Source organism: Erythranthe guttata, chromosome 3, assembly GCF_056151865.1.
Source record: "Erythranthe guttata isolate IM_541 chromosome 3, IM_541, whole genome shotgun sequence".
In the NCBI taxonomy this organism is placed as follows: domain Eukaryota; kingdom Viridiplantae; phylum Streptophyta; class Magnoliopsida; order Lamiales; family Phrymaceae; genus Erythranthe; species Erythranthe guttata.
In genome coordinates, this window is record NC_142535.1 from 3552556 (window position 1) to 3568915 (window position 16360).

A 16360-nucleotide genomic window follows, 5' to 3' on the forward strand; every position below is an offset into this window, starting at 1 on the left:
TATTATTATTATTATTATTATTATTATTATTATTATTATTATTATTATTATTATTATTATTATTATTATTATTATTATTATTATTATTATTATTATTATTATTATTTACTGAGGACAATTTCGGCAGCAAAATACCTTCTGATTTTCACTAAAAGCAAAAGGGCCCTTAGTGATTTGTACTAAACAAATTATAAAATATGAAGCTGGAATAACTCAGTTGGTTAGAGCGTGTGGCTGTTAACCACAAGGTCGGAGGTTCGAACCCCCCTTCTAGCGAATTTTATTATTTAGTGTTTATCTCTTTATATGATTTGATTTTTTTCTTTTTCCTATTTATCTAGATTTTTATATGGTTAATGAACATGATTATAATTGATATATTTTATCTTAAATGTGATTCATGATTAAATGTTCATTCTATAATTGTAAATGGATAAGTTAGTGTGACAAATTAAATGTTATTTACAATCATCATGTTTTGAGTGGAGAAAGATTCGGATTGGAACATTGTTTAAATCGTGCTTGAAGTGACTGCACGTGCACAATCAAATTTTCTACGCGGATTTACAAAGGTGATCGGGAAGTCGACTTGAAGATCAAGTAATTTAATTTAGTTATGCCCCTTTTTTTTTTAGAATGTATTATGTTTTTATTATTTTAGAGTTCTTTTTATGGTTAGGATTTGCTTATTTATAAGTTTCCTTATTATAGTTTAGATAAATAGTTATTTTTCTTGTGAAAAAGGAGACTTTTTAGGTCTTAAAAATAGGTTGCCAATTTGGCTTAATTTAATAGACGAATTTTAATTAATAAATTGCAAGGTTGTAAAAAGCGGTAATCGGGTCGGAGACAGTCAGGCACCGACTCACGATTAATCGGTGCGACGGTGATTAATGGGTGATAAATTGGAAATAAATCGGTTTTTAAAATTTAATATAATATATTTATGGATATTATTTATCAATACTCAAAATATATATAAAAAGATATTTAAACATAGATATACCTCCATCATGGAAATATATCCTAATAACTTAATAAAAGTTTAACAATAGTAAGATCATAATACATAAATATCCTTATAAAATATAAATAAAAAAGCAAATTTTTAAAACATCAGGAACTGTATTTTTACTCAAAGCGAGTACAAACTAGAGTATATTCCACGAATTCTACATGATTATGTCGAATTTGACACCATAAGGGTGGAGGGTAAGAAAAAATCATAGTTGAGGGGTAGATGTAATTATCCAAACAAGAGGGTTTTTTTCTCGTAATTTAACCATACCTCAAGGGTTGATTGTAATTTACCCTATATAATAATACATATTCGTACTTATTCTATTAATTTGTGTAATTTTATTGTGTTCAGAAAAAACAAATAGTTTTATTACTTATGTCTCGTTCAGCTATATATGCTTTGTTATAGATGAATTTTATTCGTTATCAAAGTTCTTTGAAGAGTAAGACAATGCTTGATTAATGAACTCGAGTCAGAACTATTTACATATCATTGCATATAAATGGAAGTAATTTTTGTTGGAATAAACTTGAATAAATCTCATGGAACCGTCATGTCGAATCATCAAGAATATTGTGCATAAACATAAATCGGAAGCGTACCTTACTCCGTAAGTCATTTGTGGAATTGATATAAAACGATCATAGATCTTCCAGACCATCATGTACATCCGAACCCGATAACCCTTTAGACTTCTCTTTGTTTTCTGTATGCCGATGGAATACATAGAGAATGGAATTCGTACCTGTGATCCGAGACCATGACCTATCTATATAGATAACCTAATGGGCTATGATCTGTAATTTTATTTTAGCCCATCACCATAATAAAATTACCCTAATGTCTCCACACATTAAAGGTCCATACCCTATTAGACACATTAAAGCCCAATCTAGATAAACCTTAGTCGATCACTTTAACGGACTTAACCTTACGTGACAGTCTTGCAACACATAATATTTCACATATAAGTCCAATGTTGGATTAATGATCCAACAATCTCCCACTTGGACTATATGTGTAACTTTATAATTATAGGTTGCATAAATAACTTTTGAGCTCAACTTTGCTGTCATTACTGAAATGTGTCTATAACCAATCTCGTCCATCAATGATGCTAACACTGAATCACAGGGGCCTTCGTTCACATTAGTCATAACGGGACCCAACAATGGTCACAATATCAACACAATTGAATGACATAGATTATGATGTGGATGTGTAACATGGAAATGTCATGCAATGTGACCTTAACATACCTATTTTCAATTGGTCCTCCGTAATGAGATCAAACCTTAACAAATCAAAGTGTGAATTAATCAAAACCTTATTTCTGCAAAAATTATCCTTAGAGTATCCTTAATCCGAAATAACCCAAAAATTGTGTCTACGCCAAAAAAACACATTTATTATAAACTCCCACTAAAACCAAATATCCTTAAATAATATTACACCCAGACGAGCAATATACTCATGGAACCTTTTGGGTGACATCCTTAGTGTGCACACATAATGGAGTTTACATCGACGTATTTTATAGACACCTATCTACTCTGTATATTACAAAATAAGATGCTTTAATAAACTGATTACCGTAGTTAAAAGAGTTTTTGCGTGTTGGCTATACACACGTACTTAAATTCTCTTTTAATTAGGTATACATTAAATGGATCTATAATGTACAAGCATCATACAAACTCGAAATCAAAAAAACTAAATGATCTCCCAAATGAACTGATTTCGATAAATGAGCATATTGTTAGAGTAGGTGACTAACAAGCCAACATGTGGCTGTGGTCTTTCGTATTTATTATGGTAATAAACGAACCTTTATTCGTATTAATGATAAAACACCTTGGCATTCTATATCTTTGTCCCTTTGTCACAAGCATAGATATAGTCCTTACGGTTATTACAAGTACTAGTAATTGATCGTTAGGATCGTGAGATATTTACTTAAGTATTATAACTGTCGAACGTGTTCCTAGTCGAAGGTTACGCCACCAATGAGGATATCGGCCTTTCCCATTAAGAGACTAGCACTTAGTGTATGTGTACTGCATCTCATCAGTAAACGGTATTGTGATATCGGCATGCATAAGTGGGTGCTCGTAAGTTGACGAGTTCACTGAACTCCCTCACCCTAGAAATCTCTAAGTGGTTCCCAATAATCGAGTAGAGATATCTATGGTATAGTTGTACACCATTAGTCCTTATGACCTAGACATCACCGTGACTTCACTAGAGGACCAGCTGTATCGTGATCTGTCCCTGAGTTCCACCGAGGACCATCCCAAGGGCCAGTGTCCGTGCAGTCCGAAATCTAGTGGGAGGTCTGTGCATTGTAGTCGGGGATTCGATCGCTAGAATAGTCTTGGATGTCCTGTGTGTTCTCATAGTTTGTAATCTCTCTAAGTCTCTGGCCAGAGCTGACTGAGTGATCATTAGAGAATTCGATTCTCTAAGTCATGCACGTAACGATTACAACACTTAGAACGATCGCACCGTCATTGAACAAATAAAGAGGTCTCGATGAACCAATGCCTCTAGTTCAATCGGGACATATGAATCGAAGGGATCGTACTGTACGCTAACTATATCTGAAGGTTCTTGCAGGCACTTCATTTGTATCTAGGGAATCATGACGCGTAGTTGCTAGACGCCAATCTCGATTCCTTGGGTGATTAAGGTGAAACGAGCTTCATCTTAATCGTAACTCTAAGGGACGAGTTTTGACCACAAAGGATTGTGGGCCCACGGCTAGCTTACACCTGAACCATCGAGGGTCACACTGCTCGTGCACATGAGATCTTTGAATAAACGGTCAAAGGTAAAAATGGTTTATCTTTGCATGATTGGAAGTCAATATGATTGGGTCCAACATTCGTAATTTGGAATTATGAATGAGAATAAGAAAAGGAAAAGAATAGGCGAACATCTTCGTAGACTTTCTAAATCGGGAAGTTTCTAAATTTAGAAAGTGCACTGAATTAGGGTTTCCACTTTTGGAAAGTTGAAAATCGAGAGTTGGCACTCGTAATGATGAGGACATTATAATGATTCCAAAAATGTAATTGTTACAATTTTCCGATCATCGAATTAAGAGAGACGAGCAAGTAAAATAACTAACGAACTTAAGCTGTTGGGCCCGGTCCAACTTAAGCCCGTTAGGGTTTTATGCAAGACACTATAAATACTTGATTTATAAGTCTTACACATAATACAACACACGAAAAAACCCTAGCCGCTCCCTCTCTCTCTCTCTCGGCCGTTCTCCCCCCGCGGCCAACACCGCCGTTCGCCGGAATCGGCCACCCCTTGGCCGATCCCTTTTGGTAATTCTTTCTCCTTTCTATTCTTCCGTTATTCTAACTACTTCGTGTCTAGTGCCACGTGTTAGTAAATCGAAGTATACGAGGTGAAATCCGAGAGGAGGAAGATCGAAGTTCGAAGAATCGAGGAGCAACCACCGAGCCGACGACGCACGCGCCTGCACGCGCCGCCCGAAGTCAGCGCGTGAACCACACGCGCCGCCGTAGCTCGGATCTTCACCGCTGCTGCATCGCCGTTGCTGCCCCGGATTGCACGGATTGGTTTCCGTGGCAATCTAGCTTTGCTTAGTGCGTCTACCTCACGCTTCAAGAGGTAAACTTTCGAATCCATCGTCGTTAGATTCGGTTACGTTTAAATTATAATATGCATGCTCGTTTAAGTAAGATAATTGTATGATTTTATGTGACTACATGAAATTGTTTATTTACTGCGAGCATGATTATCTGATTTAAACGCGAGCATGGTAATTGATTTAATTTCGATTAAGTAATTAAGCATGTATGTTGTTTTTAATTTCGCTGGAAGCGCAAAGGAACACAATTAATTGTTTTCAATTATCGGGCATGTGTTTATGTGTGTTAAATTCGTTTAATTCGCATAAATTTTTTGTTTTCCGCTGCGTACACGTGTCCGATTCCCAACACATATATGACCCTATGATCTCTATAATTACTGTATAACCTTTTTGTTTATATTCAAAGATCCACTTTAAATGATTATTTAAATATCTGCCTAAGTTTATGTACGATTTAGCCGAATGCGTACATACCGAAGTGTGCATATAATTTCGCAAAGCTGACAGCATAGGGAACCTTTTGCATTCTTTTTTACCGTAAGATGTTTATTGGGCATTGGATTAGAGGTGCAGAATTATCTCCCACATATCACATGGTATATACAAATATTAACTTTATTTACCTCACAAATATGAGATAATCATTGTAACACCATTTAGGGATCCTAAAACTCTAAAAATAGAGCTCGTACTAAGTGAAACTGTTAAGTGTATATTTTTAAACTTAATAATATCTTTTAATTGGAAATTTTAGTCTATTTTATTGATAATTGGTGCTTAAAATGTTGATTTATTGTGTTTTAGGTACAAACTGATGAATTGGATAAATAGGGGGTCAAAACTGCAATTTTGGAGAAAATATGGGTGAAAAGTGAAGGAGTCAAAAATTTGAAGAATTATAGCCCAGACGGTCGTCCGAGAAATACACTTGAATCTCATACGGCCTTCTGAATTTCATCTGTTGAAGAATCAAGTCTCTGGAATTGAGATGGCCGTCTGGAATTACAGCTGGAAATCCCCACGGCCGTCCGAGAAGGCGTAGAAGCACAGTAAATGAATTCTAATTGCACAAGGAAACTACCTTCTTCTCCAAGTTTTCCACCCTATATAAGACTAAGTCAAGCACACAATTGAGTATCAATCTTTTACGCAATTTCAAGAGGAAAGAAGCAATAACGAAGACAAAGAATTTGAAGACTACAAGCATAGTTTATCTTTCTATGAATTATTATTTTGTTTTTACTTTAATCATGAGTAGCTAATTCTTTTATTTCTATGATTTTATTTTGAACCCTATGTGGGATTTCTGAACCCAATTCCATGATTTTACGCAAGTTTTAATTCCAGATTATTTCTTCTACTTGTTTTATTAAGTGCATGAACTTTATCACCTTATGTGCTTTTATGTTATTGTTAATCGCATGAATAGGAAGATCGGGTTAATAATTAGAAATGTGGTAGAAGAGCCTTTGTGGTATTAACATATGAATATAGTTAATCTCTTAGGTATCCATTATTAAGATTTATGCTTAATGTTGTGTTCTAGGAATACAGTAATTGAATCTAGAGTATTAGAATCGTAATACACGCGAAAGCGGGTTATGATTAAACTAGCATCTGAGGTTAATAATCTGAGTTAATTACTCGCATAATTGAAGGAATTGGGGGAGTAATAATCACATAGGGGGAAGAATAAAATCCTAGGCTTGCTTTCTCTGATCAATCTTCGTTTTTATTTGTTTCTTGTTTTTGTCTGTTTAATTTGCTTTAAATGTTTAGTTTAATTTATTTAATTTTCTCTAAAGTCGACTGTGTAGGGTGGGCTTGACAACAATTGGTAGAATTTAGCGTCTAGGATTAGATAATTAAATATTCTCTGTGGGATCGATACTTGGACTTAAAATCCACTTTATTAGTTGTATGATACGTGCACTTGCGTGTAGGTATTACACCCAACAAGTTTTTGGCGCCGTTGCCGGGGAATATTTTAATTATTTATTTTATTCTAGCTCTAAATTTCAAATATTTTCTCGATTCACCCATTTAATTTTAATTTTATTTTTATTTTAGGTACCATTTTATGCGTAGGAGGCTCGATCTCGACAAAGAACCGTTTGATCCCGAAATCGAACGTACTTTTCGAGCTGCTAGGAGACTTCAACGCGCAAATAATATAATGGCGGACGAAGAACGCAGAGACGCAGAGGGTCGTTTACTCGATGCGAATGGAATTCACGTCCAAGACCAACCCCATTGACTTCCATTTCAACCAGCAGTTAGGCCACGGGCACTTCAGGACCATATAATCCCGACTCTTGACGGATTCCGCCCGAGAATCCAATATCCACCCATTGAGGCGCACAATTTTGAGATCAAGCAAGGCCTTTTGACAATGCTCCGAAATAACGGGCTATTTAGTGGATTGGCAAGTGAAGACCCACATCTTCACATTGTCAATTTTCTCGATACCTGTAATTCCCATCATCAAAACGGAGTTTCCCAAGAGGCGCTCCAAATTAATTATCCTCAAACACTCCCTACAAGGAAGAGCTCGCCAGTGGTTGATGTCCCAAGCCCCCCACTCTATCTCGTCATGGCCTCAACTCATAAACCTTTTTATGATAGTTTACAGCTCACCCGAGAAGGACGAGAGAATACGACGAGAAATTCATAATTTCGTCCAAGATCAAGGGGAGGCATTATTCGAGGCGTGGGAGAGATTTAAAACCCTTTTGAGGCAGTGTCCAACACATGGAGTGGAGCAATGGCGGCAAATCCACATCTTCTACCAAGGAATTAACGAGAATGCGAGAACCGTCTTAGATGCATCAACCGGGGGTAACTTTACGAGTCAATCGATACCGGATGCATTTATTATGCTAGATCAAATTGCGCAGAACCGGTTTGCCAAATCAAGGCGAAGGACGGTTAGTGGTGCCTAAAAGGTTCCCAGAGTTTTGGAATTAGATGCAATTACGTCCCTTCAAGCTCAAATGACCTAAATTGCTCAACCAAATCAACTGCTCCTACAGCACATCAAAGCAAACCCACCACAACAAGTTCAAGCCGTAGATTCTCCATGTTGTGAACTTTGCGGTGGAAATCATTACACGCTCCAATGCTAATAAGATGTGGAATCGCTCAACTACGTCAACAATGCGCCTCGCCAATTCCAAAATCAAGGGTGGAGATCAGAAGGGCAATACGGAGGAAATCAACAAGGCCAAGGGTATCAAAGACCTCAAGGTCAATTTCAAAATCAAGCCCCTCCTCAACAAAGCTATCAAGGCAACAATCCAGCGGCCCAAAAATCAAACACTGATGAGATGTTGGCCCAATTTATTACCGCTACTCAAGCCTCGCTGCGAAATTTGGAGACTCAATTGGCACAACAAGAATTGAATCAAGAGAACCATCCGAGAGGGGCATTGCCATCAAATACGGAAGATCCTCGAAAGCAAAAGTTCGATACTTGCCAAGCTATCTATTTCAAGATCGAAGAAAAAAAAGAAATTGAAATTAAGCCGCAAGTCACTGTAGCCGAATGGGTGGAACCGAACCCATACCCCCAAAGATTGCAAACGAAAAAGATCGAGGTCGAGACGTGCCAAGCAATCACCTTAAATAATGATAAGCAATTGGAGGAAGCCCCACGAAAGGAGAAGAGAAATACGGTAATCGAGAAGCCGAAAGTGATTGAGGAAAAGGAATCAATTCAAGAAGAACCGCCATCAATAGTGATTACACGAGCCCCATCAATTCCATATCCACAAAATTTTCTAATGAAGAAGCTCGATGCCGAATACCAAGGTTTTTTGGACAAGTTTAAGGAAATTCGCATAAATATTCCTATCATCGAAGCACTTCAAAAGATGCCAAAATGGGTAAAATTCCTCAAGGATCTCATGACAAAGGGGAAGAAATTGCAAGGGAACGAGATGATCCAACTCAGGGAGAAATGAAGTGCAATTCTTACACGACCCCTTCCACAAAAACTCGGCGATCCAGCATTCTTGAGTGCAGGAGATGATGTCGATAACGGGAGTCGAACGGAGCAAGTTTATTTTGTGGACTCAATTTCAACTTCTCCGAGAGAAAATCATAAGATTTGGGGTATTAACGACGATGAAAGTGCAAGGAGAATGTTGCCACCCAAAGAATCGAGCAAGCCACGAGAGAAGGAAGATTCAAGCTATTGGGGTCGTAAGGATAAAGTCAAAGGGAAATTGCACAAAGGAAAATTGGTGTTATTGTGCGAATCCCGTCTTTGGTTATTCCCAAGGAAGCGCAAATCAAAGTGGTCTGAGCCGTTTATTGTCCAAGAGATTCTTCCTCACGAAGTAGTCAAGATAAAGGAGCGAGATTCAAATAGTACGTTTATCGTGGAACAGAGCCGGATAAAACCTTATTGGGAAGCGAGTAAAGATTGCCAAGTGACTTCGGTCACTTTTGCTTGAAACTAAAGAAGCAACGTCCGGCTGAAAACTTTAAACTTAGCGCTTCTCGGGAGGCAACCCGAGCTTTATTGTTTTTCTTATTTTTCTTTAATTTTATGTTTTTATTTTTATGTTTATAGGCATCCATTCTAATTAATTTATTTGATTTCTTATTTTTATGGTCGGAATTGCGATCAGGAGGGCCAGACGGCCGTCCGAAAATGCAAGCAAAATCCCAGACGGCCGTCTGGAAAACAGAAGGCCAGACTCAGCATCACTGCATGTGAGACAGCTGTCCGAAAATATGCCTTTATTTTCAGTCCGCCGTCTGAATTCCAGGGAGGAGCATAATCGCGAGACGAGCGTCCGAATTGCTATACAGATTCTCAGACAGCCGTCTGAAATTCAGAGACTTGAAAATCAAGTCTCTGCTTTTTAGACAATCGTCCGAAAATTAGTGTACATTTTGAGACGGCCGTCCGAAATAATTAAGGGGCGTATTAAAAAAAGGAAAAATAAGATTTATTCCCCATTATATCTCAAACTCTTCTCCTTCTTTCTCTCAAACTCCCACACCACAATTTTTGAATTTTCGAATTTCTCTTCCAAAATTCATCAATTTCACACACACAATTCAATCAAAAATTCTCCAATTCGTATAATTATGTTGATATTGGATAGGGAGGCTAGAGAATCGAACCAAATTCTAAAAAATCTAACTCTTCCAAGCACGCCCACAAGGTGTTCGATGAATTGATCCAACCAAGTTTGGGGGTTGGATTCTCATCCAATTCTCACCAAATCTATTCATAATTCCTTCCAACTATGTCGTTCAACAAGACAGGCCGCACGAGCGAATAAACTTGAATAAACTTGATGATTCTAGACATGGTCAGCTCTGATACCACTAGTTGGAATAAACTTGAATAAATCCCATGGAACTGTCCTGCTGAATCAACAAGAATATTGTCCATAAACATAAATCGGAAGCGTGCCTTACTCCATAAGTCATTCGTGGAATTGATATAAAACGATCATAGATCTTCCAGATCATCATGTACATCCGAACCCGAGAACCCTTTAGACTTCTCTTTGTTTTCTGTATGCCGATGGAATACATAGAGAATGGAATTCGTACTTGTGATCCGGGGACCATGACCAATATATAAAGATAACCTAATGGGCAATGTTGTGTAATTTTATTTTAGCCCGTAATAAACTTACCCTAATGTCTCTACACATTAAAGGCACACACCCTATTAGACACATTAAAGCCTAATCCAGATAAACCTTAGTTGATCACTTTAACAGGCTTAACCTTACGTGACAGTCTTGCAACACATAATATTTCACATATAAGTCCAATGTTGGATTAATGATCCAACAATCTCCCATTTGTACTGTATGTGTAACTTTATAATTATAGGTTGCATAAATAACTTTTGAGCTCAACTTTGCTGTCATTACTGAATTGTGTCTATAACCAATCTCGTCCATCAATGATGCTAACACTGAATCACAGGGGCCTTCGTTCACATTAGTCATAACGGGACCCAACAATGGTCACAATATCAACACAATTGAATGACATAGATTAAAATGTGGATGTGTAACATGGAAATGTCATGCAATGTGACTTTAACATACCTATTTCCAATTGGTCCTCCTTAATGAGATCAAACCTTAACAAATCAGAGTGTGAATTAAACAAAACCTTATTTCTGCAGAAATTATCCTTAGAGTATCCTTAATCCGAAATAACCCAAAAATTGTGTCTATGCCAAAAGAACACATTTATTATAAACTCCCACTAAAACCGAATATCCTTAAATACATGAGCAATATACTCATGGAACCTTTTGGTTGACATCCTTAGTGTGCACACATAATGGAGCTTATATCGACGTATTTTATAGACACCTATCCACTCTGTATATTACAAAATAAGATGCTTTTATAAACTGATTACCGTTGCTAAAAGATTTTTTGCATGTTGGATAAACACACGTACTTAAATTCTCTTTTAATTAGGTATACATTTAATGGATCTATAATGCACAAGCATTATACAAACTCGAAATCAAAAAACCAAATGTTCTCCCAAATGAACTGATTTCGATAAATGAGCATATATGACCCTATGTTCTCTATAATTATTGTATAACCCTTTTTTATATTCAAATATCCACTTTAAAGGATTATTTAAATATCTGCCTAAGTTTATGTACGATTTAACCGAATTGCGTACATACCGAAGTGTGCATATAATTTCCCAAAGCTGACAGCATAGGGAACCTTTTGCATTATTCTTTACCGTAAGATCTTTATTGGGCATTGGATGAGAGGTGCATAATTATCTCCCACATATCACATGGTGTATACAAGATTAACTTTATTTACCTCACAAATATGAGATGATCATTGTGAGTTGTAACGCCATTTAGAGAATCCTAAAACTCTAAAAATAGAGCCCGTACTAAGTGAAACTGTTAAGTGTATATTTTTACACTTAATCATATCTTTTAATTGGAACTTTTAGTGAATTTTATTGATAATTGGTGCTTAAAAATATTGATTTATTGTGTTTTAGGTACATATTGATGAATTGGATAAACAGGGGGTCAAAACTGCAATTTTGGAGAAAATATGGGTGAAAAGTGAAGGAGTCAAAAATTTGAAGAATTATAGCCCAGACGGTCTTCCGAGAAATACACTTGAATCTCATACGGCCTTCTGAATTTCATCTGTTGAAGAATCAAGTCTCTGGAATTGAGATGGCCGTCTGGAATTATAGCTGAAAATCCCGACGGCCTTCCGAGAAGGCATAGAAGCACAATAAAGGAATTCTAATTGCACAAGGAAACTACCTTCTTCACTAATTTTTTCACCCTTTATAAGACTGAGTCAAGCACACAATTGTGCATCAATCTTTTACGTAATTTCAAGAGCAAATAAGCAATAACGAAGACGAAGAACGAAGACTACAAGCATAGTTTATCTTTTGATGAATTATTATTTTGTTTTTACTTTAATCATGAGTAGCTAACTCTTTTATTTCTAGGATGTTATTTTGAACCCTATGTGGGATTTATGAACTCAATTCCATGATTTTATGCAAGTTTTAATTCCGGATTATTTCTTCTACTTGTTTTATTAAGTGCATGAACTTGATCACCTTATGTGCTTTTATGTTATTGTTAATCGCATAAATCGGAAGATCGGAAGGTCGGAGGTTCGGCCCCTCCTTCTTGCGAATTTTATTATTTAATGTTTATCTCTTTATATGATTTATTTTTTTCTTTAACCTATTTATCTCTATTTTTATATGATTAATGAACATGATTAAAATTGATATATTATATCTTAAATGTGATTCATGTTTAAGTGTTCATTCTATAATAGTAAATGGTTACATTACTGTGAAACATTATATGTTATTTAGAATCATCATGTGTTGAGTGGAGAAAGATTCGAAGTGGAACAATGTTTAAATCGAGCTTCAAGTGCATGCACGTGCACAACCAAATTTTCTAAGCGAATCAAGGGTGATCAGGAAGTCGACTTGAAGATCAAGTTATTTAATTTAGTTATGCACGGCTTTCTTTAGAATGTATGTTTTTATTATTTTAGAGTTCTTTTATGGTTATGATTTGCTTATTTATAAGTTTCCTTATTATAGTTTAGGTAGTCATTTTCCTTGTGAAAAATGAGACTTTTTAGGTCTTATAAATAGGTTGCCGATTTGGCTTAATTTAATGGACGGATTTTGTTTAATAAATTGAGATTATTCTCTCTTCTTTAAGAAAATTTTGAACATGTCGGAGGATTCCATGCTTTCACGCCGACTTATCAATCAATCTTTTGTAATTGATTGTGGCGTCTTCACATACCAAAGTTTTGTTAGAGTATGTGACCAACAAGCTAACTTGTGATTGTGGTCTTTGAGTGTCTGGCCATAGCTTATTGTGTGATGATTAGGGAATGTGTTTCTCTAAGTCATACACAAACCAATTATATAATACTAAGAACGTTCATCCAGTTAATGACCTATAAATGAGGTCTCGGTAAACCAATGCCTCTAGTTCAATCGGGACATATGTATCGAATGGATCGTACTGTACGTTAACTACATCACACGGTTCTTGTAGGCACTTCATTTGTATCTAGGGAATCATGACGCGTAGTTGCTAGATGCCAATCTTGATTCCTTTGCCAATTAAGTTGAAATTAACTTCATCTTAATTATAACTCTAGGGACGAGTTTAAACCCCAATGTGTTGTGAGTCCACGACTAGCTTACACCTGAAATATCGAGGGTCACACTTCTCGTGTACATGAATTCCTTGAGTAAACGGTCAGAGATTAACTGTTAATCTTTATTGGGTATCGGCCACATGTACGCAATGGAAAATTAAAATATTATAAAAAAAGGTTTTAACATATAAACACGTGCACAATTTAGCAATTAATGTGTACCTTTTTGCTTCGAGCACAAATTAAAACATACATGAATATTATAAATTTGCTTTGATTAAAACACGTAATATGCTCGCATGAAATCACAGATCATGTAACAAATAACTCACGAAATCATTCATTATAAAAATCCATGTGAAAAATCGCAAATCACTATTAAGCGTAATTAATAATTACAATAATCTATCATTAATGGATTCAAATTTTACCTCTTGAAGCGTGAGGTGAAGATTAAACCAGAGTGTATTGTCCCGGAAACCAATCTGTAAAGCCTGGTGGAGCAGCGGTGTCGGACGCGCGGTAAGCGGCGGTTCGACGGCGGGGCTGCGGCGATCCGACTCCCTTGTCTTCCTCCTCTTGAATTTTACCTCGTGTACTGAGTTCTACAATCACGTAGCACTAGACACGCAAAATTTAGAATAAATGGACTACCAATCAACGGCAGCGGCGCGTGGGGGCGACGACCGACGATGGCAGCGGCAAGATTCGACGGAGAGGCGGCGACCGCGAGCTGGGGAGAGAGAGGGAGCGGCTAGTGTTTTTCTTATGTGTGCAAGACTTATTAATCTTGTATTTATAGTGTCTTCTACACAAACCTTAACAGGCTTAAGTGGACCGGGCCCAACAGCTTAAGCCCGTTAATGTTTCTCTTCTCGTTTCTCACAAACCAATGATCGGAAGAATATCACAATTATATTTTCGAAATTACGAAACTTCCTCATCGATATGAGTGCCAATTCTCGATGTCCAATTTATAAAACTGGAAACTCTAATTTAGTATACCTGCTAAATTAGGAAACTTCCCAATTTAGAAAGTTCACTAAAATCGTCGCCTAGTTCTTTTCTTTTCCATTCTCATTCATAATTCACAATTATAAATGTTGTGTTAGAGTAGGCGACCAACAAGCCAACTTGTTGATGTGGTCTTTCATTTATTCTTGTAATAAATAATCATTTTTTGTATTAATGATAAAACACCTTTTGGCATTCTATATCTTTGTCCCTTGCATAAGCATATATATAGTCCTTACAGTTATTATAATTACTTATATTTGATCTAGTAGGATCATGAGATATTTACTTAACTAATATAACTGTTAAACCATGTTCCTAGTCAACGGGCTACACCACCAATGAGGATATCGGCATTTCCCATTAGAGACTAGCACTTAGTGTATGTGTACTGCGTCTCATTAGTAAACGGTATTGTGATATTGGCATACATAAATGGTGCTCATAATTTAATGAGTTCACTGAACTCCCTCATCCTAGAAATCTCCAAGTGGTTATAAATAATCGAGTAGAGATCTCTATGATATAGTTGTACATCATTAGTCCTCAAGACCCTGACATCACTGTGACTTCACTAGAGGACCAGATGTATCGTGACCTGTCCCTGAGTTCCACCGATGATCGCCCCAAGGGCCAGTGTTCGTGCAGTCCGAAATCTAGTGGGATGTGTGCACTGTAATCGGGGATTCGATCGCTAGAATAGTCTTGGATGTCTTGTGTGTTCTCATAGTTCGTAATCATCAAGTCTCTGGCCAGAGCTCACTAAGTGATGATTAGGGAATGTGATTCTCTAAGTCATGCACGTACTGATTACAACACTTAGAACGATCGCACAATTATTGAACTATAAATGAGGTCTCCATGAACTAATGCCTCTAGTTCAGTTGGGACATATGTATCAAAGGGATCATAGTGTACGTTAACTATATCACACGGTTCTTGCCGACTCTTCATTTGTATCTAGGGAATCATGATGCATAGTTGCTAGACGCAATACTGTAATATTCATTTTACTCCTTTTATTTTTTTAATGTTGATGATTAACTATATTAATTAGAGGGTCTAAATCAAATTGATGTTTAACCTTTAATATATTTATTAAATGTATTTTTACAAGAAAATCACTTTAAATTTACTCAGAATCAATATGGAATAAAATCTAGTTAAACTCGATTGAACTGGTTTAACCGTAAATCAGTTAGTTGCGTAATTCAATGTCTAGTTCGATTAAAAAAAATCAATCTTGATTCGTTGGGTGATTAAGTTGAAACGAGCTTCAACTTGATTATAACTCTAGGGACGAATTTAAACCACAAAGGGTTGTGGGCCCACGACTACCTTACACATGAACCATCGAGGGTCACACTACTTAGTGTACTTGAATTCATTTAATAAACGGTCAAAGATAAAAATGTTTGATCTTTGCATGATTGGAAGTCAATACGATTGAGTCCCACATTCATAATTGGGAATTATGAATGAGAATAAAGAAAGGGAAAGAACTAGGCGATTATCTTAGTGAACTTTCTAAATTGGGAAGTTTCCAAATTTAGCAGGTTTACTAAATTTGGGTTTCCAGTTTTAGAAATTGAAAATTGAGATTTGGCATTCTCGACGAGGACGTTTCAGTGATTATGAAAAATATAATTGTTATGATTTTTCGATCATTGGTTTGTGAGAAACGAGCAAAGAAAAACTAACGAGTTTAAGTGGTTGGGCCCGGTCCAAATTAATCCTGTTAGGGCTTGTATACAAGACACTATAAATACAAGATTTATAGGTCTTGCACAAAAGAGAGAAAGCCTAGCCGCTCCACACTAACGTTCGCTGCCCTCCTCCAGGAGTTCGCCGCCGCCGTCCCTGGAATTCGGCCCTCACGCGTCGTCCCGATATTCGGTAGCCTCTTTCCTTGTTTTATTCTTCCGTTTATACTGACTATTGCGTGTCTAGTGCCACGTAACAGTTGGATTTGGTATACGAGGTGAAATCCGAGAGGAGGAAGACGAA

The 16360-nt window shown here is 36.7% G+C and overlaps 1 non-coding gene across 1 annotated transcript; it reads left to right on the plus strand.

The window, feature by feature from the left end:
- Positions 1-202: 202 nt before the first annotated feature.
- TRNAN-GUU (transfer RNA asparagine (anticodon GUU)) lies at positions 203-276 on the plus strand. The gene has a single exon. It is a non-coding gene; the product is annotated as a tRNA-Asn (tRNA).
- Positions 277-16360: the final 16084 nt, after the last annotated feature.